The sequence below is a fragment of the Alligator mississippiensis genome, chromosome 2, assembly GCF_030867095.1.
Source record: "Alligator mississippiensis isolate rAllMis1 chromosome 2, rAllMis1, whole genome shotgun sequence".
In the NCBI taxonomy this organism is placed as follows: Eukaryota; Metazoa; Chordata; order Crocodylia; family Alligatoridae; genus Alligator; species Alligator mississippiensis.
Genome location: NC_081825.1, coordinates 247977495 through 248002692, shown reverse-complemented (window position 1 = coordinate 248002692; position 25198 = coordinate 247977495). Strand labels below are relative to the sequence as shown.

The 25198-nt window shown below is 44.4% G+C and overlaps 1 long non-coding RNA gene across 1 annotated transcript; it reads right to left on the bottom strand.

Moving 5' to 3' along the window:
- Nucleotides 1-4453: 4453 nt before the first annotated feature.
- Nucleotides 4454-10265, bottom strand: LOC106738295 (uncharacterized). Its single transcript, XR_002093104.2, has 2 exons — nucleotides 9084-10265; nucleotides 4454-6189 (listed from the first exon to the last, which is right to left on the bottom strand). It is a non-coding gene; the product is annotated as an uncharacterized LOC106738295 (long non-coding RNA).
- Between the last annotated feature and the right edge of the window lie 14933 nt (nucleotides 10266-25198).

Here is a 25198-nt window from a genome sequence, read left to right as displayed (position 1 = left end):
ATATCTATATCTCCACCCTCTGAGGAATATGCCCTAATCACCAGGCAAAAGACTATTTTTCAGGTGTAAGCACTGTCTGTAAGTGTGCCTGAATCTGAGGCCTCAGGTAAAATGCAAACATTGTAAAGAGACTTTGAAGCAGACCCTGGAGACAGGGTCTGCTGTCCCAGAAATGTGCCCTAACCACTAAGCTAAACAAAACAGCATTATTAATGTTTTCATAAACTTTTCTATGCCACAAATAACTATATTTAATAAAAAAATGATATATTTTCATGGGACTTCCATGACTCAAAATAGTATATCAATACCCCCATTTTATAGATGTGAAACCTGAGGCACAATAAGATTAAGATCCACTAATTTGCAGTGCCCCATTTGAGATGCTTTAGACATCTTGGCTGCTTACAGATGTGAAAAAAACAAACAAACCACCAGCACTTTACTTTTAGCTCAACATGTCCACATACCTGGTGCAGTGCAACGAGCACATGCCCAAAAGAGGCATCGCATTAGTGTGACCTGGCTTTCCCAATGTCTATATAGATCACGCACTTCAGCAGGGCTTTTTGGCACTTTTATCTTGTAGCTTGTTGAATCACCTTTAGCTAAAACCACCAAAAAACCCCCATTAAAAGTGCCCAATCTATATAGGCACTGGGGAGACGGGTCAAACTAATGCACTTCTTCCAGTAAAGCACTGGGTTGTTTTTTTTCCCCTTACATCTGTCAGCAGCCTTTAATTTTTCATAGTGCTTATTGATATATAGCATGTAATATGTTCAAAGCCCAATACCTATAGACTTCACTTCAGCTGTGAGTGCTCAGCATTTCTGCAAATTATACCCCAGGATCTCAAATGAAACATGCAGAAAGTGAGACATACACATATAGTAGCCACCTGTGAAAAGTTAGGTTTAAGTGATTTGTCTGGCATTGCCTATGACAAGGGAAGGGATAGAATCCAATTCTCTAGAGAAGCATTTAACTGACTAAACTATGAAACCATCCTTTCTCTTGGTACTATGCTATCTTATCTACCCTCATCTTCTGCAATAAATGAAGCAGAAGTTCCATTCATAACACCCTTCTTTACTGCACAACCCTGAATAGGACCCAAAGCAGGGTCCAATCTGTGCGCTGAATGAAGCTGAAGTCCTGCTAAAAAAAATTATGCAATCTTTTAAACATATAACAGGGCTCAAATAAGATTTCCCAAACAACCTTAATTGTGGATTTCCTATTTTTGAGTGCTTAGCTTTGTAAGCTTAATGTACTTTTATTTTTTTGTGCATAATTTTCGGTGCTTTTAAAAGAAGCAAACCAAAAAAGAGGTATTCTATCATATTAACAGCCACACAATTCATCAGCAAGGTTGGAATTTTTACATTCACCATACAGCTGTCTGCCAGTTCAGTTAAGGGAGTAACTGATAGCAGTAGTTAGCTGTCATATTCCATAAGGACCAGCACTAGAGGGGGATGAGACATTTTCTCAGTAGGTTTCCAAGTTACTTGATGACAGCAGAGGAATAGTGAGACATAGGAGTTTCAGGTTTCTTTCCACGCTCTGCAGGGAAATATGCTCTAGTGAACCTAGAGTCATCTGCCTCATCTCCTTCCACCTGTCCTTGTCCTAGTCTTCTCTTACCTAACTAGGGTTTCTCTCCCTGGCTACATTCTTTTTGCCTATCCAAATCCAAGCCCTCCATCCTCAGATCACAACTCCACTTCTTGCTCTAGCAGTCCCAGTTCCCCCTTCAAGCATTGTGTACAATCTACCTCTTCCCCACAACTTTTCTCACCCCCCTAGCTTTGTTCCTCAGCTCCTGAACCCACAGCTGGCTCTGTTAGGGTAGCTTGTCATATTTTATGCTTTAAAAAGTTGCGCCTATTTACAGAGTGGTGTATTACAGTGTTGTTTAAAGTTTTCTTTTATATTCAGCCTTATTTAATCATTGCTTAAATTCTGTACAGCCTCATTATTATCTGAACTTTTCATTTTGCTGGTGTCTATAATATCAGCTGGCCTTAAGTCCTGCAAGAAGCTTATAGCCTTGAGTTTGCTCACACGGTGTTTCTTTCTTTTTTTAACATTGTGAGAAGTTTTTCTAACACAACATAGTAATAGTTTTGTTACCAGCTCAGATTAACTGAACTTGGCACTAACCAGCTGAATCAGAGGGATGAAATGATTGGATATGTTAATGAAAGGTCTAAATTAATGAAGGGAGACCAATGGACAATGCCCAAAGTAAGACACCAGAAAAAGGCCAAATTAAGAGTTGTGCTCATGACGCACAAGCATATTGAACAAAGGAATATGCTGACAAGATAAAATAAGGACAATATCCTGACTGCAGGAAGACCAATCTCAAAGCAGAGTCATCGAAGAAGTGAAGTTGAAGAAAAGCATAAAAGGGGGCAGCAAGAAAGCTGTCATCATCATAAATCCAGCCTTCAACACCTGTCTGGACCCATCCCAGCCAATGATGCATCCTTTGCTTCAGGAACTGAGTGGCCATCTTTTCTGTTGAGCAAAGTAACATCTGAGATTGGGTGAGATTATTGTACTGAATGTTTTTCTCTTTCTGTATATAGAAACTGTTAAGATAACATTTGTTGCATTAATAAAGTTAGACTCTGATTTTAGGCCACTGAGTTGTCTGTGTTTGTATTTCACATTCCATTTAAGGGTTAATTGTGCTTTAACAATTCCTAAGCAATATCTGATGGACAGTGATGCTAACAGCTCCATGCCCTAGGGTTATTCCCAAGACTCTCAATCTCAGTTTCTTTCTTCATCACCACATTTTGTCAGCCTCCAGTCTGTCTCCTTGTCCTAATCCATTCCCTCCCTTTCCTGGATCTTATCTTTCTCTTCTATATTGCCTGGGCCTCAACATTAGGACAATAATTGTGAACATAATAGACACTCCCAGGCTTTCATTTCTGTTGACTGGCACTGGCAGACTGCATTTGTAGGAAAAATCAGGTTAAAACAAGAGTCTGTTCAGTTGATCTCTGGATATGGACAATGCATTCCTGTGACTGTAGAAGGTGGAAGGATCTGGAGCATATTAGTTTAGTGAGGACACTAGAAGATATTAGTCGAAAAGCTCTAACAGCTGTCTAGCACAGTATCTGCAAACACATTTTTCAACACCCTCTAACTTGGCCAAATTCGGGCAGGTGGCTGAAAGGATAGCTGAAAAAAAAAAAAGAAGTAAATCTGAGGTAACCTCTGATATGGAAAATTTCAGACCAAACAGTTAAAGTTTGGCAGAGCACTGGAACCAAAGGACTGGAAGTGACCTGCAGTGTTGTTGAGTCTAGTCTCTTGCTATGACAGATAACCACATCATACAGAAACGGATTCAGGATTTTACAAAGGGAGGTGTGGGAGCAGCAGCCAGTGCTGCAAGGGTAGCTGCTGCCCCTCACCACTAGTTCTTGCTTCCTCCTCTTTCCCCGTGCACCAGGGTGGGCAGGCCACATCATGGGAGCAGCAGACATGGACTTTTAAAGTCCCCAAAGCAGGTAAAAGTCCTCCCTCCCTTTCATGTTCAGAGGCACATCCTCTCTGCTCCCCTTTCCTTGCCTGCCGCTGCTGCTGTCCCCACTGTCCCAAGGGTGGGGAGAGGCTCCAGAGCTGCTGCTGCCCACTCTGGCCAGGCTGTAGAGGCTCTGGGCTTAGACTGGGACAGCAATGGCAGAAGGAAGGGTTCCCCCTCCCTGCACCTGCTCCCAGACTGACCGGGAACACATGGTGGGACTAGGCAGGGAGGGAAAACTGCCCTGACATCATCTAATTCTTTCCACAAGCTGACCAAGTTCCATCTTGAAAAGTAGATGCCCTGCCTTTTGAAAGCTTATTGGTTTGTCAATTAGAAAACTTAATTTCCAACATAAAATTATTCATGGCCAGATAATACTCAGTGGGCGCATCAACACAAGATATTTTCAGCAGAATTGCCTAATTAGCTCCACAGTTAAGTCTCCACATCTACATATGTGGCCCTATTAGGCTGCAGTAAACTAATTAACTCCACTGTAGGTTAGTACTTATAAATACAAGTATTATCCTGTGGTGGAGTTCTTTACTGTGCAGCAATGTGCATAAAGACGCTGACTGGGCTGGCTGGGGCACAAGGGTGCTTCAGTGTCAGGGCTGCTTGCCGGCTAAACCTGCACTGAAGCACCCTCGTGTCCAGCCAGCCCCTCTGTAGCACGTTGAGCTGGCTCAGAGCAGCCCCGGGCTGGCAGGCTGACCCCCCGCATCCCCTGACAGCCAGAGCTGCTCCTACTCAGCAAAACATGCTGCTGTCCCAGGAGCACATGTAAACCCAGTGCCTGGGAGCAATAAACTCTGATGCAATATGCACCAGAGTTTATTGCTTCACATTAATTTAATGTGTAGTTTTAAGCAACTAAAAAAACTGGGGCTTATGAAATAAAGCATCATACTATTTTAATTATAGGCCACATGTATGTGTAATAAATACAAATAATTTTTTTTTTTTAAAGAAATCAGTTAAAAAATTTCAGTACAACTTCATGAATGAAAATTCAAATATCCAGAAAATTCACACTTATAGCTCTCATAACAACCATAACTTGCCTATGTTTGAACATTTATTAAGCAAACAAATTGTAGAGGATAAAGTTTTAAAGAGAAGACCAATCCAAAATAAGGTATAAAATTATACAAGAAGGGTGAAGGCTTCATTTACATGTGCTCTCCTGCAATTTAAACTTCTACAGCCAGATCAGTAAATCCCGGTAGGCTGTGCTTCAGGGATATTTCCCCACCCCCCACAAAGCTTGGAAGGCTTTTTTACTGTTGTAAGTGGATGAGTCCTTTTCTTTTCAATAATGCGTTAGAGTATTGGCCCATTTTGCCCTGAACCCTACCTCTGGATCATTTCCTTCAAGCTTTTTTCCAGTTTTAATAATTTCTAAGTAATTTCCGGAAATACACAAAGTATGCAGATAAAATGACCTTGTCAACAATAGCTATTCACTGTTGTTGAATTGATGGTCACTTCCAAAAGAACACTACGTTTGTAAAAACCTAGATAATTTTCCATAAAAACACTCACTCTAATAAAAACATCAGAAGAGGGATTAGCAAAAACAGGTTAAGACCACCAAATTAAAAAAACTTTGAAAACACCATAATTTCCACGAATTTTAGTAGGTCTAAGGATTCTAAGCACCTGGTTGGATAACATTTTAACTTAGGGTTTAACGTATTCTAAAATTAAAAAAATTAAATTCCAATTAAATGGAAAAGAAAAAAAAAATCACATGTAAGTTTATGACAATTGATTATTCATGAATGATCCTGAAGTCATATTTCAACGCAGTGAATCCACATAAACAAAATTTCCTTAAAAACTTCCTTATCATTAGACAAAGTGGTAAAGTAAAATGAAAGTCAATATCTGTTATAAAGAATTAAATTAAGAATGCTCTTAAGTGTATACATAAATAAATACATACTTACATGCATCTTACCAGAACCTCAAATCTGAATTTCACATCTCTTATAATGAAATAAAGTACAATCCAGAATCCAAAGATATCTTCACCTTCCCAAATTTGAAACACTTGAGCTCTGAGCCAATAATGTGTATGCCTAGAAAATGGAACCTCGATTTTAAGAATTTGAATATGAATGTGAAGTTCATGTTTGGGCTTCTCTGTACTTTCAATGCATTTACTCAAACAAGTGAAGATAGCATTGTTACTCATTTTGGGATTACCAGGAAGCTACCATTGCATTCTCCAAAGAGCAAAACACCTTCCTTATTATTCTTCCCGTCATAAACTACCAACTGTCATTAATTCATCATTAAAACCAAACAACTTTTGTACAGAAGTGAAAACATTTAAGGTTAACAATAAATGCTATGAAACACATGGTAGAAGGCAGGCCAGCTGTGATATTGTCTTCGCTTCTCAACAGAGGGGCTTGCCACTTAGTACATTCCTAGCGCACTGCCGTCCCAGATTTACTCCACGCAGCAGCGCTTCACTGACATCATCTAGTCCTACTAAAGTAGTGATTGGGGAAAGGAATCCATAAAGGCCACTCAGGAAAATGCTTATGGGCCAACCAATAAACACCAGCAAAATGAACCAAAAGAATCCATACATTATACAGCTGCAGTTTGCCATCTTGAACCTAGTGACATAGAAAATCAGAGTTAATTCAGAGAATTTCTGCTAAAATACATACAACATATCTTACTTGCTAGGAAAAAGACACTGAGAACAAATAAAATCTTTGTTTTTAGCAAGGAAAATCTAACTCCCCTATTATACAAATGAATCTAACAAAACAGTTATCTAGTCACATATCTACCCTTGGGCTAAAGAAAAGTTAGTAGCATCATCTTCCAGTCCAAAATGTCTTAGATTCAGACACCTAGCATAGCTCTGGTGCTCACAAATAAGCACCAGATGCGATATTCTGGCCTTGTCTTAATTATGAGTCCAGATAAAGAATGCAATTAAAGGATGCAAGGTAGGAAGCCCAAACCTCATTTACAATATCAAGTTATGAGTCGTGATTGAAGTTCAGACTGTGGCTAGCCTCACAAAATTGGACACAACTTCTCGGGTTGCCAATATGAAATGATGCATGAGGTCACCTTCTGATACTTGTTCTCCCATTCAGGAAAGCAGTTTGGAAAAAACTAGAACCAGATCCACTCAATGTACTCACCCTTTTTCACCATCACTTATTCCCTGAGTTAAGCTCATCAAATAGCTAATTTTTTAAACACCCCAGTCAAGACAGGGCCATGAAAACCAAATTGAAATCAACTGCTTTTTTAGATCAATTGTGAGGTGTAAGTGCATTTTATTTTTTTTACTTTCTTCCAGAAGGATGGGAAAATGCAAAGAGCTACATGCAAAAATGCAATCCAGACCAAAATGCATTTTGGCATGTCCAGCTTGATTTGTGAGGGCTCCAGCCCTAAATGGTTATGTTCTTGTAGAAGAGATATAAAAGATTCCTTTTAAGTTTTTCCTCAGAGGATAAAAAAAATTATTCTCTCTGCCTTTATGTTGATTTATTGGGTGTATACAATGAGTTAGAGCTTCCGAATAATCTTAACCATACCCTGTAGTAACACTTGGAAAAGGAAAACAAAGATTCTGGTGTCTTTAAAAACAAATGGGCAGTTTGACACATGCTCTGGGGGAGGAAGGGGCCAGCATTTTAATTAGAGCCACACAGAGCCGCTCTAATTAAAATGCTGCCACGTCTCCTGTACCAGCATCCCCATGCTTAAAAACGGTGGCAGGGGCACTTGAACTAAAGCTCATTCAACAAGTCTTAGTTCAAGCACCCCCACTGCTGTTTTTAAGCTCAGGGATGGTGATACATGAGATGCAGGAGGCTGCTGGAGCATGGCAATTGCCACGCTCCAGCAGATTTGATTAATTGAGTCTGCAGCCTCAGCACTCATGTATAGGTGCCCAATATGACTTAACCTGGGACCAAACACTAACATGTCTCTTGCACAGTGCCACTTAAGGGCACAGATAAGGTTTTTGGAAGCCATCACTGTTTGTTTCCAGTCTGAAACACATTTGAAGTTTAAATTTCAAAATTAATTTTGAATGTCTTGTATTTATGGTGCTTCGTTTGAAGAAAACTACAAAACCCTGAAATGTAATTTGTCCTAAATTTCTGAACTCCATTCCATTAAATTAAAAATACTATTTTTAATGTAGCTTTTATCTGGGAATTAATATTCTTGTTTAACATTTGTAATATGATAAAACCTACAAGCCTGAAGTAAAATAGGAGTCCATTTTACCCAAGTGTATAAAAGCATAAGAGTCAGTTTTTGTCCTGGACAGACTAAAGGTATCGGAAAAAAATTATTCCAGTTTTACAGGTTAACAGGGGAAAATGAGGTAGGAAAAGATTAGGGATACATCTACATTGCAGACTGCAGTGTGGAGCAGTTATACCCAAGCTAGAGTGAAACAAGCTACCATGGGTACTAGAAGCAGTTTAGCTATTACAGAACAGACCTCTTGTATGGGCTAATTAATCCTTGCCAAGAAGCTCATATAATACACTAAAGAATGCCAAAACGCATCTGTTTCCCAGGCTACTGTAAGACTACCCTTCCTACCCTTACAAAACTAGATGAATAATCCTTATTCCCATATAGTACAACTGGAGCCAGTGGGACTACTCACTAAAGGGATTATAAGGATGATATAAATGGGAATTATGTACCGAACTCTCTTTGAGGTTCTGGTCCTAAATTCTTAAGGGAAGTGATGTGCTGTACTCATCATTACATAGTGATGCAGACCTGCACTATATAGATGTAACAACTTTAATGTACAAAATCTGCATATGTGTAAAATAGAAATGTTTATGATACCAGGGGAAATATTTTTTTTTTTTAATTCTGTACCTCTTCCCAGAATTCCCAGCTGTCCCTCTTCTCAAGCACTGATGACTGAACAAAGCTCTACCTATAAGGAAACTATACAAACAGGATCAGGATCAATATGGTCATTTAAAAATGAATTGATCTTCCATGGAATGCTGCTTTCATATCTGTGCCTTTCAGTTCCAGAAGATAGTGCATGAACCGAAGGGACAAAGAATGTGAGCAGCAAAAATGTTTGGAATGCCAGGGGGCATTAATTTAAGAGAGCAAAGAGAAAAGAACTAACCATATGCAGTGCAAAATCAAGTTACTAGATTTAACTGAGAAAACATGGGATGACTATCAGGAAACATTTCCTGAAGTTAGATCAACCTGACTGAGAAACAGCCTCTAAGGAGAAATTCTGTTCTTGATGCAATTAAAACAGGACTAGATAGATTTTTCATTTTAAGGTAAAATCCTGACTTGCTAATAGGTCTTCGTCATTGCTTTTTTCTAGGTTCCTGTTACTTTCTTTTTAAACAGCTGGGGCCAAGGGAAAGATGGCACCATTTCACCAATTTATTGTACACTGTTCTTTGACATGACACAGAAAAGTAAATACTTTGTTTAACTTCGAGTAAAAACATGAAGATATCAGTAAAAGGCTTACCTTTGGAAAATATATTTCTGTAGCTGTTTAAAAGACAGGATTTAGTCTTCTAGGCATTCACTGAAGCATAAGAAAACAAACAAGTTAAATAGCACCAAGATCTTACAAAAGGCCTTTGTTTCCCCGTAAGTCACCAGAATGCCAGCTAACAATAGTGCTTCAGAGCCCAGTCTAATAATCATGTACCAAGACACTCCCATGCCCACAGTAACTAATAAGACATCACAAAACAGGCTCATCCGGGGAACGTGGAATAGGAGTAGATGAACTAAAACAAATAACTTGGTACAGTGAATTTCTCTATAGTATAAATGTGAGGGAAGACTTGCTACTAGTTGACTAAGATGTATGCACATAAGTAGTCTATGCTAAAACAACCTATGATTATGACCCTGTCTTTTCCTTGCATTTTCCATCTCATCCAGCCATTCTCTTTCAGTCTTTCACAACCTCTGAGTGAGGATCTGTCACTGCTATGTATTTTACTGGGTCTACTACATTTGGAGACCAGTCTATTGCAATAGTCTAGAGCGTATCACAATAAAAATGTTAATTAAACAACAATATTATTATTTAAAAACCCTAAATGTTATGTGAGAAGGGCCCTCGTGCCATTTTTTGTCACAGACTTTACACAGCTCTCCAGGTGGTGCCGTGTTTATTTTTAATGTGCCAATAGCCCACCAGAGACCAAGCCTTGTGCCAGTGATAGAGAAGAAATGGGGTTGCCAAGTCCAGGGCTGGGAAGTGGCATGTGCATTAGGGACTGAGAGAGGAATAGATCCGGGGCAGGGAACCAGCTGAGGAGAGGCAGGAATGGCACAGGGATAAGTTGAAGGGGGCACAGCCACAAGGGATGAAGCTGGGGAGAGGTGGGGCGGGGGGGAAGGGGCACAAGAGTCTGCCCACTAGATAGTGCTCCCTTTCAAGCCCATTTACACAGCACCACCCTCTGCAGGGACAGGATCGGTGCCGTTTCAACACGTTCCTGCACAGCCTCTCCCCAGCGGCCTAGAGAAGTGCCCGGAGAGCCCTGCCTCACTCCTCGCACACCTTGCGGGCACAGCCCAGGCCTGAGCGTGATGGACACTGTGTTGAGGAGGCTTGGAGGGCACAGCAGGCTCCCCTGGGAGTTGGGACCCCCCTAGGCAGCAACAGAGACTCTTGCACTAGCCTGGCACAGGATCCCCTGTGCCCACCTCAGACCATCAGCTCCTCCAGCCCCACTCCAGGGCCACCATGATCCTCTGAGTGGAGAGCGGGGGCCTGCTTTGCCTGAGGGTGGCAGCAGGGTGCACTGCTGCCTCTAGGGGCTGCCCAGGAAGGAAGCCCACAGGCCAAAGCCCAGCCAGCTCTTTTCACCCTGCACAGACGAGGTTACAAATCACACTGACCAGTCCAGATGCAACTGGGAGCAAAGTACAGACTCGTTCTGCTGGCTTTTCATATGTCTGCTCTTCTTCCACCCCCCTGGCATCAGCACTGGCAGGGCCCAGGAACATCTCCCCCAGGCCTCTGCAGCTGCCTCCCTGGGGATGTTCAGATGGGCCCAGCTGGGCCATGCTGAATTGATCAGGGAGGCAAAGCCCCAGCCCTGCAAACAGCCCCCCCTACCAAACTGCTGTTACAATGGAAGCAAAGAAAGGAGAAATGAGGGGAAATACAATGAAATGAAACCAAAAAAGCCCCAAAGAGGGAACATCACACGCTGAACAGATCTTGGAGAAGACACGGTCATGGAAAGAGATCATTAAATATTCACAATAAAAACAGAGTGGCAGAAAAACTGACGAGAAAAAGACTGGAAAAGAAAGAAGTGGGGTGGAGGAAAACAAGGAGGAAAGGGAAAAAATGGGGGAAAGCATCATGCAGAATAAGGGCCTGAGCCTGGAAATGCACATCTTACAGGATTTGTCCCAGATATAGCACACCACCTGCAAATATATGGGAAACCTGGGGGTTTTTTTGTTTTGTTTTGGTTTTTTTGCACGTGCCAATCCTGGAGCAAAACCCAGCTACTAATTCGTGTGTGCAAATATTGCACAGCTGCAGGTCACTGGCACCTGGGGAGCCAGGGCGCAGTTGTGTAAAGCTAACAGTCTCAGCCAGAGATTCCCCTACACAAGAAAGTCTCTCTTGCAGCGTGTTGTGTGCATCTCTTTCTCTTTTTGGGTGTTTTGTGTTTTTTTAAAGAATGTTTGGTTAATTCAGTTTGGTTTACAAAGGAAAATTTTTTCATGGCACAAAAATGTTTTCAGGTGACTTTTCTTGTTCTTAGATAACTCAGTGAAAGAGGTGTCTCCTATCTCCACCACTCAAGATGATTTCAGAAGGTAGGCTGGCATCTGAACAGCATGATAGTTCCTGCACTTGATACAGGAACATAATACATTTCTTTAAATCCTAGATCCCTCATTCAGGATATACACACACAATGATCTGAATCCCAAGTTAACATCAGATCATTATAATTTATTTGAAGAAATTATCTTAGTTTAATGTTTTACATCCATAAAATTTTCAGTGCAAAATTATGTTAATTTAGGGTTATATTTATAATATAAACATGTAAATATTTAAATTCATAGTTGCAATTATGACTACATTGCACATGGATTGAAGAACATATCAGACAATACAAAGAATAAAACTAATTCCAAATAAAGAATTAAACTGCCCAGGAAATTATGAAACCGTTCACATAACCTCTCCTTCAATCCTACTGTGCGGGCCGGGCCCCGATCCCGCCCTCGCCGCCATGTGCGGCGGTGATTCCGATCCCATTCTGGCCGCCATGGGCGAGCCGGGGACGAACCGGGGTCGTACCGGACCCGTCTTCGGTGCACGTGGGCTGTGGTCAGCAGCCCGGGCATGCAGGGCGGGAGAGAACCACGGGGCGGTTTAGCACACGCGAGTTAGAATTAGTTATGGAGGCGTAATGGTTGATTGAAAAGATTGTTTACTTACACCCAAAGATGGTATTGGTGTAGGCTGGACAGGTTTCCAGGCACAGCTCCCGCTTGAACCCTCATTGGAGGACTCTGACAAATCGATTGCTCCCACGGAGTTTGCTAGGCTCCGTGGGCCTGTTTAAGTCGGGTTCGAAAAGTTTCCCTGGAGTTATTCAGGCTCCGTGGGTCTGATAAGTTTTCCTCAGAGTTTGCTAGGCTCCGCGGGGTCCGAAGTTACAGGAAAGGGATACGTCTAGGATTGCGCTCAGCGACGGGGAGAGGCGAGAAGCGAAAGCTCCGTAGACTCGGTTCTATTGCCTCTATTGCCTGCTTAGGGGAGGCGCGCCGGGTCCGCAGCGCTTGGAGATCTTCACACAGAGTCTCTCTCTTCCTCCCTCCTCCGGCGTGGGCGGAAACTACCCAAGCCTTTTGTATGGCTAGCAAGCCAATTGCTAGCCACCACGTGTGCCTAGATTAGGAATTGGCCAATAACATGGCGCAGATCCTAATACAAATGGCAGGAACTTCTTTACAACGTGTATTACTACGGTGCAAGAGATGCACACTGCAAAGAAGCTGCAATCCGGCGGGAAATCCCCCGCTGCACCAGAGTTCTCTCTAGCAGCAGAGAACTCTACCATGCAAAGAAAGCGACAAATTTGGCGGGAAATAATTTAGCGGTGCCGAAGCGCGCACACAAACAAAAAATCACAACTTTGGGTTGTGACACCTACCTTTCATAAATAGCTCCATAACTTCCAATTGCAATGCAATTTTTTTTTTTAATTAGAAGCGTTCTTTCAGTTAACCTTTACTCTGAATAGATAAGCACTCACTGAAACAATCTTTCAAATTACTGCTCCATTTCTGTACTCCTTTTCATAAGTTAATTAAGAAGTTAGCTAAAAATAGCCTTCAAACACCTCTTGGTTGCCAACCGTCAATCTTGTTTCAAGGAAGGACATGATAGAAATACAGTCCTTGCTGCTCTCCTGAATGATTTGTGCATGCCCCTAGAAATACCAATTGCTAATCAGGTCTGTACACACCCAGCTCAGCATTTATCAGACCAATTCTAGTAATGACTCCTTTATTGGTACCCAAAACACTGAATCTGCCTGTCTGTATTGTGAGCTCCCTCAGAGTAATGCCACCCATAGCCAGGAGTGATCAGTTCCTATTATCCAATGTATGAGCCATCGTTTGGATCCAAAAGATGGTGCTTGGATCCAAAAGCTGCACCAGTTCCACTTTGTTTCTGCCTGGAATCCCTCCATTGATCGTACTCACAACTTTGCCTGTCCGCAAGCTCCAACAAACACGTGGGAACCTCGACTGGTTCAAGCTTCGCCGAGAGGTGAGACCCCCAACACACTCACTCTCTCTCTGTCCCTCCCCCTGTCCCAGCAGGGCACATCTGGTAACAATTCTAATATAATAAGTGATAGATACCCATGACATTTAGGCAACAACTGAATGGGGTTTTTAAGATAGTCATTTTGAGACAAGTCATTACTACAATGTACACTACTACTGCTTCCTTCTGCTGCCACCATGTTTTAACCATGTTCTCTCTTAAAACTGGCCTCTTCCGGTTGATGCAGAAAAGGGTATACCTCCCTTGAAGAAGAGGTTTCTGAACTGAGGATCCCAAGAAGAGATGCTCCAAAGCCCCAGAAAGGATTGTTGTGCTTGACTTTCCCATTGACTAGGTCTCACTTTATCTACAGTGCATCAGCAGTTTTGGATCTCATGCTGAGGCACCAAACTTTCCCCATGAGCTGTACAAGTAGTGTAGACCCTACTACTTGATTCTTGATTCCATGCTGAGACCTAGAAACCTGAAAGTTTGGTGCAGTCAAAGTTAGTCTCTATTCATGTAACTGTCCCTATGACTCACAAATTTCTTTCCTGAATAGATTCTGTAAATATATCTGACACCATCTGTGGCAATTTGTTTTATTTTATTCAAGTTCAGTATCAACTACAATAGTCCTAACCCTGATGCATTTAAATCCATCTATGGCTCCTGACAGCTTTCTCCATAGTATTCCTTTGAAGTTTCCATACTAAAATCAATGACCTAGGGTCACCAGACTGACATCTACATACTCCTACAAATGGTAAACATATTTAAAAATTCTGATATTAATATGGACACTTTGAAGTGTCCCGCTGTTAATTTCTTTTCTTTGAGGAGTATCCATTCATTAATCCTGAATTTTGCTCCTGAGTCTATGGTCTGTTGTTCTCTTTAAAATCTTCAAGGGAAATGGACTGAAAACAATTACATTATGTCTAAGAGTTTGAGTCAAGTCCCAAACCAGCAAAGCAGTTTATCGTGTTAAAGAATGCAAGCTGTACTTTGACTAGAAAGCCATATTGAGTAGCCTAAATTTAAGCCTGTGTTTTAATTCATGCTATTTATGGCAAACAAAGATCTTATTTACATATTTAAATTGTATAATACTTTTAACAGTTATCATTTTTATAGCATATTATACTTAAATGTCCCCATATCTTATAAAGACAGAGAGAGATTAAGCTTTATACTATTCCTGAAAGACACAAGCAGGGGTCTGGGTTTTCTGTTTTCTGTGGAAAAAATGCGGATTTTCTCCTTTCAAGGAGAAAAACTCAGGAAACCGTGGTTTTTCCCTTGCAGGCTGACAGAGCTCCAGCCTGCAAGGGGCTGCTTGTGGCTGGGGGCAGTGGGAGGAGGAAGATGAGAAGTAGGAGGTTCCATGTGCATGTGCCTGCACACACATGCATGTGGCTGGTAATACAGCTAGGCAGCGTGGTAGAGAGCAGCTCCCACAGCTCCCAGCAGGTATGTCCATGGGGGGAGGGAGCAGACAGCACGTGGAGGGCCACTGTGGGGGCCACAACTCGTGGTGAGATTGAGAAGTGGTGGTGGCAGCTTGTGCTGAACCTGCACAGTGAAGGAGGGAGTGGGGCAGGGTTGGCAGCTGGGGCTGGGGGCACTGCCCAGCCCAGGAGGTGACTGGGGCCCAGGGCCTGGGCGGGAGCAGGAGGGAATGGCTGGGGAGCAGGACAGAGCAACGGGCAGCTCATTCCAGGGCGGGGGGGAGAGCTCCCCATTGCTACATGCACTTGCGGGGAGGGGTCAGGCCTATAGGCAACACATCAGAGAGTACTGGGGGGGTGCACAAGACCCCCGATTTCTGTGCCCACAGTGGGGCAAGGGACTACAGCCTGTCCGAATCAGCACTGGGCAGGGACCACCTGCATGGTCCAACAGGTGGGACCTGGCATGGGAGGGCAGAGCAGGGCAGAGGCTCAGTGCTCCTGCTGTCACCACTGCCGTTGCAGCTGTGTGGAGTTGTGCCGCGGGCAGGGGATGCCTCACCTTGGTGGCCATGGCAGTGCGGTGTTCCTGGCAGCAGCAGCAGTACCAAGCCTCCCTGTCTCACTCCGCCCTCCTACGCCAGGTCCTACCTGCTGGGCCGGAGAGGCAGCTCTTGCCTGGTGCCAGCCCCATGCCCCACTGTAGGCAAAGAAATCTTTGGGGGCACATGTCCCCCATGTCTTTCCGAGACGTTGCCTATGCCCACATACTCTCTCCCTTATACACCTACCCCCTTCCTCATACACTGGGGGTTGGGGCCTAGGGGCAGGGCACAGTGGGTCAGGAGTGAGGGGCACCAGCAGGGCTGGGGGGTAGGTGGTTGTGGGTTGGGAGTGAGGGGCAACAGCAGGGACAGGGCACCACAAACCAGTTGGAGGGGGAAGTGGGGGGGACAACTGCAGCTTGTCTCGCATGCTGAGTGGGAAGGGGGAGCTCTGTTATTCCATGATAAATAAATCAAAATCAAATGCCAAAATACATAGACATTTAGAATTTATTTTATTATGACTGAGGCAGTGGTAGACTTTCAAATTGCTTTAAAATTGGAAATATATCACTAAAACATTGTGTTCAACTGATACCTGATATATATATATTGTGGCGTTTCATTTTAATCACAGAAAAAGCAGATTTGGGTGTTTTTAATCGGATAATTTGGGATTTTTTATTTTTTTTTAACAGAGAAAACTAGGATTCTTGTACATAAGTAATGTTTCCTCTATTTTAACAAACGGAGGAAATAAGAACAGGTTTCAGGTGAAATAGCAAGTCAATTTGAGAAGTAAGAATTGATCTCCTGCCTACAGTTGTCCCTTTTATAATCCTTATTCTTTGCTGTCTTTGAAATGCTGAGTTTGGCCAAGCTTTGTAAAGAAAGAAGTTACAGTCTCCATGTAAACTGCTCTTTCGTATTGATTATACTGATTAGGTTCATTTAATGAATTATTTCCTAACATCACAGAGAAGATGCAGATTTTCAATATGGATGTCAGACAAGAGTGGCTATTAGAGGAGAACTGAATTTTCAATATGGATGTCAGACATTAGAGTATTTGACTAATTGAAATCTTTCCCATGAACCAATTTAAAGAACAAGTTTGTGCCATTTGCAGAAATGTATTCTGTGCCAATGCAAAACTGCCAGAGATGAGAGGACTAAGAAGCCAGAGCCTCAGGAAGTTTCATGGGAAAGTAGAGAGCAGATAGGAAGACAGGAATAGGAAAAGAGGAGGCAACGTGGCAGAAAGGAGATTAAGAAAAAAAGGGGGGCAAGGAAGCTAGAGAGGGATGTAAGCCACTAACTATGAACTGAAGAGGAACCTTCAGGCATCAGAAACTAGTCAGTGCCAAGCTCAACAGAAGCAAAGCAACACCAATTACTTGTGCCTTACCCGAAGCAAATCCACATTTAGCACACTTTTATCAACTCAAAGTTTTATGTCAGCTTAATATTCCCCTCCCACTAGCATATAAAATATCTTAAGGGACTCTTTTCTCTTATTCATTTTAAATCTGCTTACTAGACATTTAATCACCTTTCAGAGTTTGAATTAGTAAATTTGGTCTCAGTTACACTGTAACATTATTTATGTTCCATGTTTTTAAGGGTATTCTGGTATCATGGCAGAAATTGAGACTTAGACAAATAGGCTGTGTGTAGAGGAAACAAGAGGCACATGTGTGCATGACACTTCAAAGCCGGCTAAATGTTTTGCACCACTTTAATGGTGTCGGTGTTTGCATACCTCAGAGGCGTATTGCACGTTAATTCCAGCTGCTATAGGAAATTCGGCAGCATAATGCGCCTTAAATGACTTGGGGCACAGCAAACTAAAACTCCTCGGAGTTTTAGTTTGCTGCCCCTACAGCTGCGGAGCGAAGGACCGGGCTCCATGCAGCTCCACAGCTCTGCAGGAAGCCCTGCAGGCAGCCTGGCAGCAGCAGAGGAGAACAGGCTCCACCCAAGAAAAGCAGTGAGCCTGATCTTTTTTCCCCACCCTGGAGCCTACCTGCCTGCCTGAGTAGTGCTTTCCTCAGCAGCCGTGGTGCTGCCCGGGACCACCTAAGCTGGGTGCCTGCGGGGCGGGGGCGGGGGGGTGAAGAGGGCACTGCTGCCACAGAGGGAAGCACACCCCCTTCCCCCACAGCTCAGTGAGCACTCCATCTGCTGGCAGCTCACCCACCCCTCCCTGCCAGAGAGGCAGGTAAGTCTGTGGGGTGTGTGCACAACACGGGGGTTTAATCAGCCCTCAACTGAAGTGGTGTTTTTTTTAAACCCACCACTTCAAATGAGGACCCCCATTTTGTCTACACACAGTAATAGACACCAAAAATATCCAAACCATACTTTTTTTTTTTTTTTGCATTGTTGACTATTTTTTGTGGATGACATGTCGAACCTTGTAGATTCTGATTGTGCCCTCATTTCTGAGGACACTGATCTAGGAAAAGAGCCAGTTCTTGATATAATTCCATGTAACAAAAATATTTTACCATTTTATTAAAAGTACATTTTGGATATTTTGGCTCTCTCTCTATAAACACACAAAAAATGCCTTTTAAAAAACGAGCTATTTTTTTTCTTGAAGAGAGACATAACCAGGAAAAATACAGTACTAAAATTGCAAATACTAAATAATTAATGTAACCACTTTTTAAATACTAGCCAATTAGGGCCAAATTCTAAAATCATAAAGTCTTAGTGATGGTGGGAACCTTAAGAGTTATCTAATCTAACACCTGCACAAATTTAGGATGCAGTATTCCTAACTATGCCAGACAAATAGTATACTTATCCGCTCTTGAATACCTTCAATGAATAATATACTACAACGTCCCTGAGTAATTTATTCAATTGCCCTTATATTCAAACAGTATGAAAGGCTTTTCCTGATTTAATCTAATTGGCTTCAGGATCATAGGAAAGTAGGGTTGGAATGGACCTCATGAAGTCATCTAGTCTATCCCCCTGCTCAGTACAGGATCATCCCCGAGTAAACCATCGCAGTCAAGTGTCTGTCCAACCTGACTGGAAAGACTGTAATCTGTTCCAGTGTTTTGCTACCCTCCTAGTGAGAAAGTTCTTCCTAATATCTAACCTTAACTTCCCTTGTGGCAACTGTTCATTCAGTGGAAAATTCTGAAATTTGAAAGTTACATAGGATTGTACGGAAGCAGAGGGCTGGAACAGACCTCATAAGGTCATCTAGTCCAGCCTCCTGCTCAAACCAGGATCATCCCTGGCTAAACCATTCCAGCCAAGTGTCTGTCCAACCTACACTTGAAAGTTTCCAAGCATAGAATTTCCACCACTTATCTAGGTGGCCTGTTTCAAAACCTGACCACCCTTATAGTCATAAAGTAGAGCTGTGCAAAATTTTGCTGGCTGTTTTGATTTGACACTGTTTCAACTCATTTTGAACTTGAAACAGCAAACTTGAATCAAAACAAATGGCTTCAAAACAGTCTCGAAACAAAACAAGGCTAGTCAAAACATTTTGAAAGTTTTGAAACATTTTGTGTTTCGAGGCAGCCAGCAGCCAGGTGGTGGGAAACAGGGGAGAACCAGGGCTGTGTTCCCAGCAGCTCTGCAGCCCCATGTGGCTCAGCCAGGAGCACAGCCCTGGCTCTCCCTGCCACCCGCAGCCGGGGTGCTAGAAGCTGATCACAGCGCAGGGGAAGGGAACTGAGACCTGGGCTCAGTTCCCCTCACCAGCACTGCAATGGGAACTGAGCCCGATCGCTCAGTTCCCCTCCCCAGTGCTACAACCAGGCTGGGGAAAGGAACTCAGCTCAGCTGGGTTGAGTTCCTTTCCCCAGCCCAATCGTAGGGCTGGGTAGGGGAACTGAGCCATCAGGCTTAGTTCCCTTCCCCAGCTCCCCAGTCCCAGGTGGCAGCACCCAGCTTCCTTCCCTCATTTGGCAGGCAGATCGAGGGCCCACAGCCCCGGGGAGGACTGGCACAGCCCCCACAGCCCTCCTGAGGTTGTGGGCCCCCCATCTGCCTGCTGGATGAGAGAGGCTGTTTTGAGCTTCCCCGTTATAGCAAATGGGCAAAACATCAAAATAGCGTTGAAACAGCATCACTGTTTCGACGAAGGGAAACGGAACAACAGTTTCGAATCTAAATGAAATTCAAAACAAAACACTGTTCCGTCAAAACCTTGAAACACAAGTCGAAATGCAACAGTGCCATTTCATACAGCCCTATCAGGAAGTTCCTTCCTCCTAATCTCCTACCTAAATTCCCCTCCCGTAATTTAAGGCCATTGTTCCTAGTCCTGTTCTCTATTGCCACAGAGAAAAGTCCATTTCCACCCCTCTCTATCAATCATCCTTCAGGTATTTGAAGACTGTTACCAAATCTCTCCTCAGTCTCCTTTTCTCCAGGCTAAATAGCCCCAGTTCTTTCAACCTTTCCTCATAAATAATGCCTCCCAGGTTCCTGATCATTTTTTTTTGCGCTGCACTAGACTCTTTCCAAACTGTTCACATCACTTTTGAAATGTGGGGTGCTAAACTGGACATAGTACTGCAGGTGTGGCCTCACCAGTGCTGAAAAAAGCAGAATCATTTCCCTTGATTTGCAAGTGATACTCCTATTAATAAAATTTAGGATGTTGCAACAAAAGCACACAGTTGACTCATTTAGTTTATAGCCCACCATAACCCTCAGGTCTTTCTCTGCAGTTCTGTAGCCTAACCAGTCATTCTTCAGCCTATATTTGTGTATGTGGTTATTCCATACCAAGTGCAGGACTTTGCATTTGTCCTCATTAATCTAATTCAATTGAATATGGACCATTTCCACCAGTCTATACAGGTCATTCTGGATCCTCCTCCTGTTTCTTTTCATATCTCATTAGAATCAAGTCAAAATTATGAAATGTCTTAGGAAACAAAGTTAATTAATTCTAAAGTCAAATAATCAATTCAATAAGGTGGTCTCATATTTACATAATCATTTTAATTATAATATGGCAATACATTAAAAAGGTTGAAACATGTGCTTCAACCTTACCAAACAGAACATTTAAATAATTGTTTGATAGTTTATAGCTTCATAGATGTTAGGGTCGGAAGGGACCTATTAGGTCATTAAGTCCAACCCCCTGCCCTGGGCAGGAATGTGTGCTGGGGTCAGATGAGCCCAGCCAGGTGTCTGTCCAATCTCCTTTTAAACACTTCCAAGGAAGGGGACAGCACCACCTCCCTTAGAGGCTTATTCCATATTCTGGCAACCCTCATTGTAAAGAATTTTTCCTGGTGTCCAATCTGAATTTGCTCTCTTCCAGTTTGTGGCCATTATTTCTAGTTACCCTGACAGGCACCCTGGTAAACACTGTATCCCCTATTTCTTGCTGCTCCGCTCCCCCATGAGTTTGTAGGCAGCCACGAGATCACCTCTTGGCCTCCTCTTGTGGAGGCCGAAAAGATTCAGGTCTCCCAATCGGTCCACATAGGGTTTCTTCTGTAGGCCTTTAACCAAACAAGTGGCCCTCCTCTGAACCCTCTCCAAGCCATCTACATCCCTCCCGAAGTGCGGCACCCAAAACTGGATGCACTACTCCAGCTGGGGCCTAACCAATGCCACAGAGGGGAAGTACCACCTCCCTAGACCTGTTTGTGATGCACCTACTTATACAAGAAAGGGTGCTGTTAGCTTTACTTATTACCTCATCGCAATGGTGACTCGTGTTAATTTTGGAGTCGACTACGACTCCAAGATCCCTTTCCATAGTTGTGCTATTTAAAATGGTCCCTCCCAGGCTATAGGAGTGTTGATGATTCTTCCTCCCCAGGTGCAACACATGACACTTATCCTTGTTAAACTGCATCCTATTCTGTTTGCCCCATTTCCCCAGCCTGTCCAAATCAGCCTGGATTCACTCCCTGCCATCTAGTTTGTGTACCTCCTTCCATTGTTTGGTGTCATCAGCAAACTTGAACAGGGTGCTTTCTACTCCCTTGTCTAAGTCAAGAATCAAGATATTGAATAGTACTGGTCCCAGGACAGAGCCTTGGGGGACTCCGCTGCCCACATTCCTCCAGGTAGAAACCGACCCATCCACCACCACTCTCTGGGTATGTCCCATAAGCCAGTTTTCTACCCGCTGGACTGTGTAATAATTATAACAAAGATCAGTATGTTCTGACAAATTTACAGTATTTACAGCATCCCCCCAGCCCTGCCCTGCAACCCCTAGCCCCCTGCAAGCCCCATTTACCTGACATTACAGGCTTCAGGAGCGAACAGTGAACCTGAGCTGAGCCTTGAGATTAACAAAAAGCCTCAGCCCCCGCTCTCCCTCCTGCTCTGGACAGGGCTGGGGATTTCTTGCCCTGTTTGCAATTAGCTCTTGCAGGCTGGAACTGTGCCAGCCTGCAGAGCTCTTTGCAGAAGTGAGGAATCTGCAGCTTTCTCTGCTAAAAGGTAAACTCCATGTTTTCTCCTTTAGAAATGGGAGATCTGTGGTTTTCTTCGTTTTTTCCGTGGAAAACCCAGATCCCTGGTTATCAGCCTGATCTCTGTCACCTCTCTGAAGAGCTGGCTTACTTTTTTCCACACCCGCTTGGCATATGGACCTACCTATAGGAGATGGTCGATGGTCTCTGTTGCACCTTGGCAGATTTCCATGGGGCACCGTAGGTTTTTTTGGAAAAATATATTTCTGTGAGAGAGAGAGTGTGTGTGTGTGTGTGTGTGTGTGTGTGTGTGTGTGTGTGTGTGTGTTCGTACATTCTGGTTTTTTGGTAAAAATATGTCTCTTTCTATATGTATATATCTCAACGCTCTGAGTATCACTCCAGACATAAAACCATAACCCATTACAAAAAAACTGTACCGGTGCAGCCTGCGCACCTGTACAAAGCCCACCCGGACCCGTTACAATGTCCACGCTGCGTGCTATATACATGCAAACAAACTCTGGTCTCTCAGACCAGGCACCCCTTCCTTCCATCCCCACTCCATTTGCGGGGTCACAGCCTCAGTTTACCCTTTGTCAATGTCACTGTTGGTTCCAGCTCCCTCTGGAGAACCCGCTGCTGCTGTCACTGTCCTCAGTTCCATTTGTCTCTTCCTTTTCCTCACTACCACTGCCCCTTTCTCCGTTAGGGGGAAACTGGAAGATCCTGTGCCACGTGCCTCAGATGGCTTTGGCTGCATCCTCTCCATCCTCCACTACCAATTTCTGGTAGTAGGTGTGGAGTTTGCTCAGTCATTTTCACACAGCCTACATCCATGTGGTTGTAGAACAGGAGGTTCCTGGCCTTCCACAGGGTGCTCCTAACGCAGGACGCAAACTGGTTGAAACAGGGCAACAGGTTCCCCTGGTGTTTGGCGAGGTGCCTGTACAGCGCTGCTTCTCTGGTTAGCTGGTTGAGGCAGGTCACCACTTTGTAGAGTTGTTTCATCCTTTTCCATACCTCCTTGGTGCAGGTGCAGAGTCAGAGGAGGTCGATTGTTTCAGTGACTGTGGCAGTTGGGCCACAAGCAGTTGGGTCTCCCCAGCTGACCCTCTCTATGCCTCCGGGCCTTCACTGGCAGGGCTCAGTGGACTATTAGCCAGTTCAGGTCCTTGTGATCCTTGCACAGGTCCTTGTAATTGATGTGCTCCCACATGGCCTGGTACACGTCACCCCAGATCAGGTCCACAGGTGACAGTGTCCCTCAGCCTCACCATCATCTCCTGGATGTTCTTTTGGTTGCTCCTGGTCGTAAGGCCTATGTGCTGCAGGCCATACAAGCTGCGGTACTGGTTTAGGATCTTGTAGAATCATGGTGAGCCCATGATCCACGGTCTGTGGTTGGTCAGGGTGAATACCCCCCAGTGTCTCAGGATGTGCCCTGCAAAATATATCTCACAAGGCAAGCAGTTTTAGATTCTGTGACATCACTAACTTGCAGACCTGGCTCTCGGTTGCTGCTGCCTGGGATGTAGACTCTGCAGATCCCTGGGTCATGCCTCAGGTGCTGGGCCAGGAACTCAATGGTGTAGACGAACAGGATTGGGGAGAGCAGGCAGCCCTGCCGGACCTCCAAATCCACTGCAATCCAGACGCTCAGGAAGCCATTGATCTGCACTTTGCTGCTCACTTCTCTGTAGAGGGTCCTGATCCAGCCAACGAAGGTCAGGGGGCCTCCCATCCTCTCCAGCATCTGGAACAGGAACCGGTAGGACACTGTTATGAGCCTTCTCCAGATCCAGGTTTAGGACGTCAACACTCTGTCCCTCTCCAGCTAGAGCCGTCTCTCAGTTGCATCAGGGCTCTGTGGATCTGGCATCCCAGCACCCCACACCACTGGTCCTCGTGGATGACTGCACCTAGGATGGATTTAAATCGCTTGTACAAGACTTTGGTCAGCAGCTTATAGTTGAAGTTCAGGAGGGTGATCGGCTTCCAGTTTTTCAACTCTTCCCTCAGACCCTTCTTGTACAGGAGGGTCACGAGGCCCCACTCCATCCCCACTCCCAGCCAGTCTTCCTGCAGGCACTCTCAAAAGAGTTCCAACAGGTCCGGACCCATCAGATCCCAGAAGGTCAGGTAAAACTCCTTGGGCAGGCCATCCAACACAGGAGTCTTACTGTTTTTGAAACTCTGGAGGGTCCTTTTGAGCTCCTCTGGCATCCAGTCCTCATCCAGCTGCCACTGCTTGTCCTCCCTGAAAGTTCGGGTGAGGCTTCGCAGGCACAACTTCATGGACTCCAGGTCTATCGGCTTCTCGGCACAGAGCTCCAGGTAGAAGGTGGCTGCTGTGGCCAGCATGCTGTCCTTCGACCAGTGCTCCACTCCCCCTCTGTATCTCAGGCACATCATGAACTCCTCCTTGCTCTTCTTCAGCCTGGAGAAGTAAGCAGACCATTCCTCCCCCTCCTCCACCTAGGGGGCCCTGGCCTGGCAGATCTTTTTACTGGCCTCCTCCCAGTACCAGGCACCAAGTTGGGCCTTCACCTCCGCCATGGACTTCCTCACATCCCAGCCTGTCACCACCTACCTGTGCAGGTTCTGTAACTTACGAATCAGGTGCTCATGCCACTTCCAGTGGAAGAGGGCCTGCCACTTGCCTGGTTGCTGGAAAAAGCCCCTGGTCCTCTCTTTCACGCTGGCCCGCCACTCGGTTTGGTTCTGGTACAGGTTCCAGAGGGTCTTCCAGCCTGCGTAGTGCTCTCTGTAGCTGTGCCTGGTCTGCTCATCTTCCAGGAGGCTGTGTTCAGCTTCCATACTCCTCTGCCTCTTTCCAGCTGCCCCCCCAGGTCAGCCTGGAGGGTGAGGCAGGGGTCTGAGAAACACATGGGCGTACAGTGGGCATTCTCTGCCTTCAACTCAGTGGGGAGGAAGACAAAGTTAATTCTGGACTTGGTGCTGCCCCGAGTGTCCACTCAGGTGAAATATCCCCCAGGTTCCTAGGTGCCTTTGGCTGCATCCACCAACATAGGCCCATAGACTGTGCCCATTGAGCACAGCCCCCCTCAGCACCTACTCTTTTTCAAGTCATGGTGAGCCACTACATTGCATACATTTTGATTTCCTCCTCACTCCCATAGCTGAGATGCACATTTCTTTTTAATTTGCAATGATTCCTGTTTTTTCACCAGCCTTAAATGTCTGGCAAACATCAGCAAATGGGGACCCAAACAGCTTACCCAGAATCCCTCTTTATCCCCCCACTGCATATATGATTAGTGTGGCCCCACCCTCCATGAGATGAATTTGGACCAGGCTGCCCTGTATCTTGTCTGCATATAAATTTTGGAGGATCCCAGGACTCATGACAAGCAGTCATGAGTGGG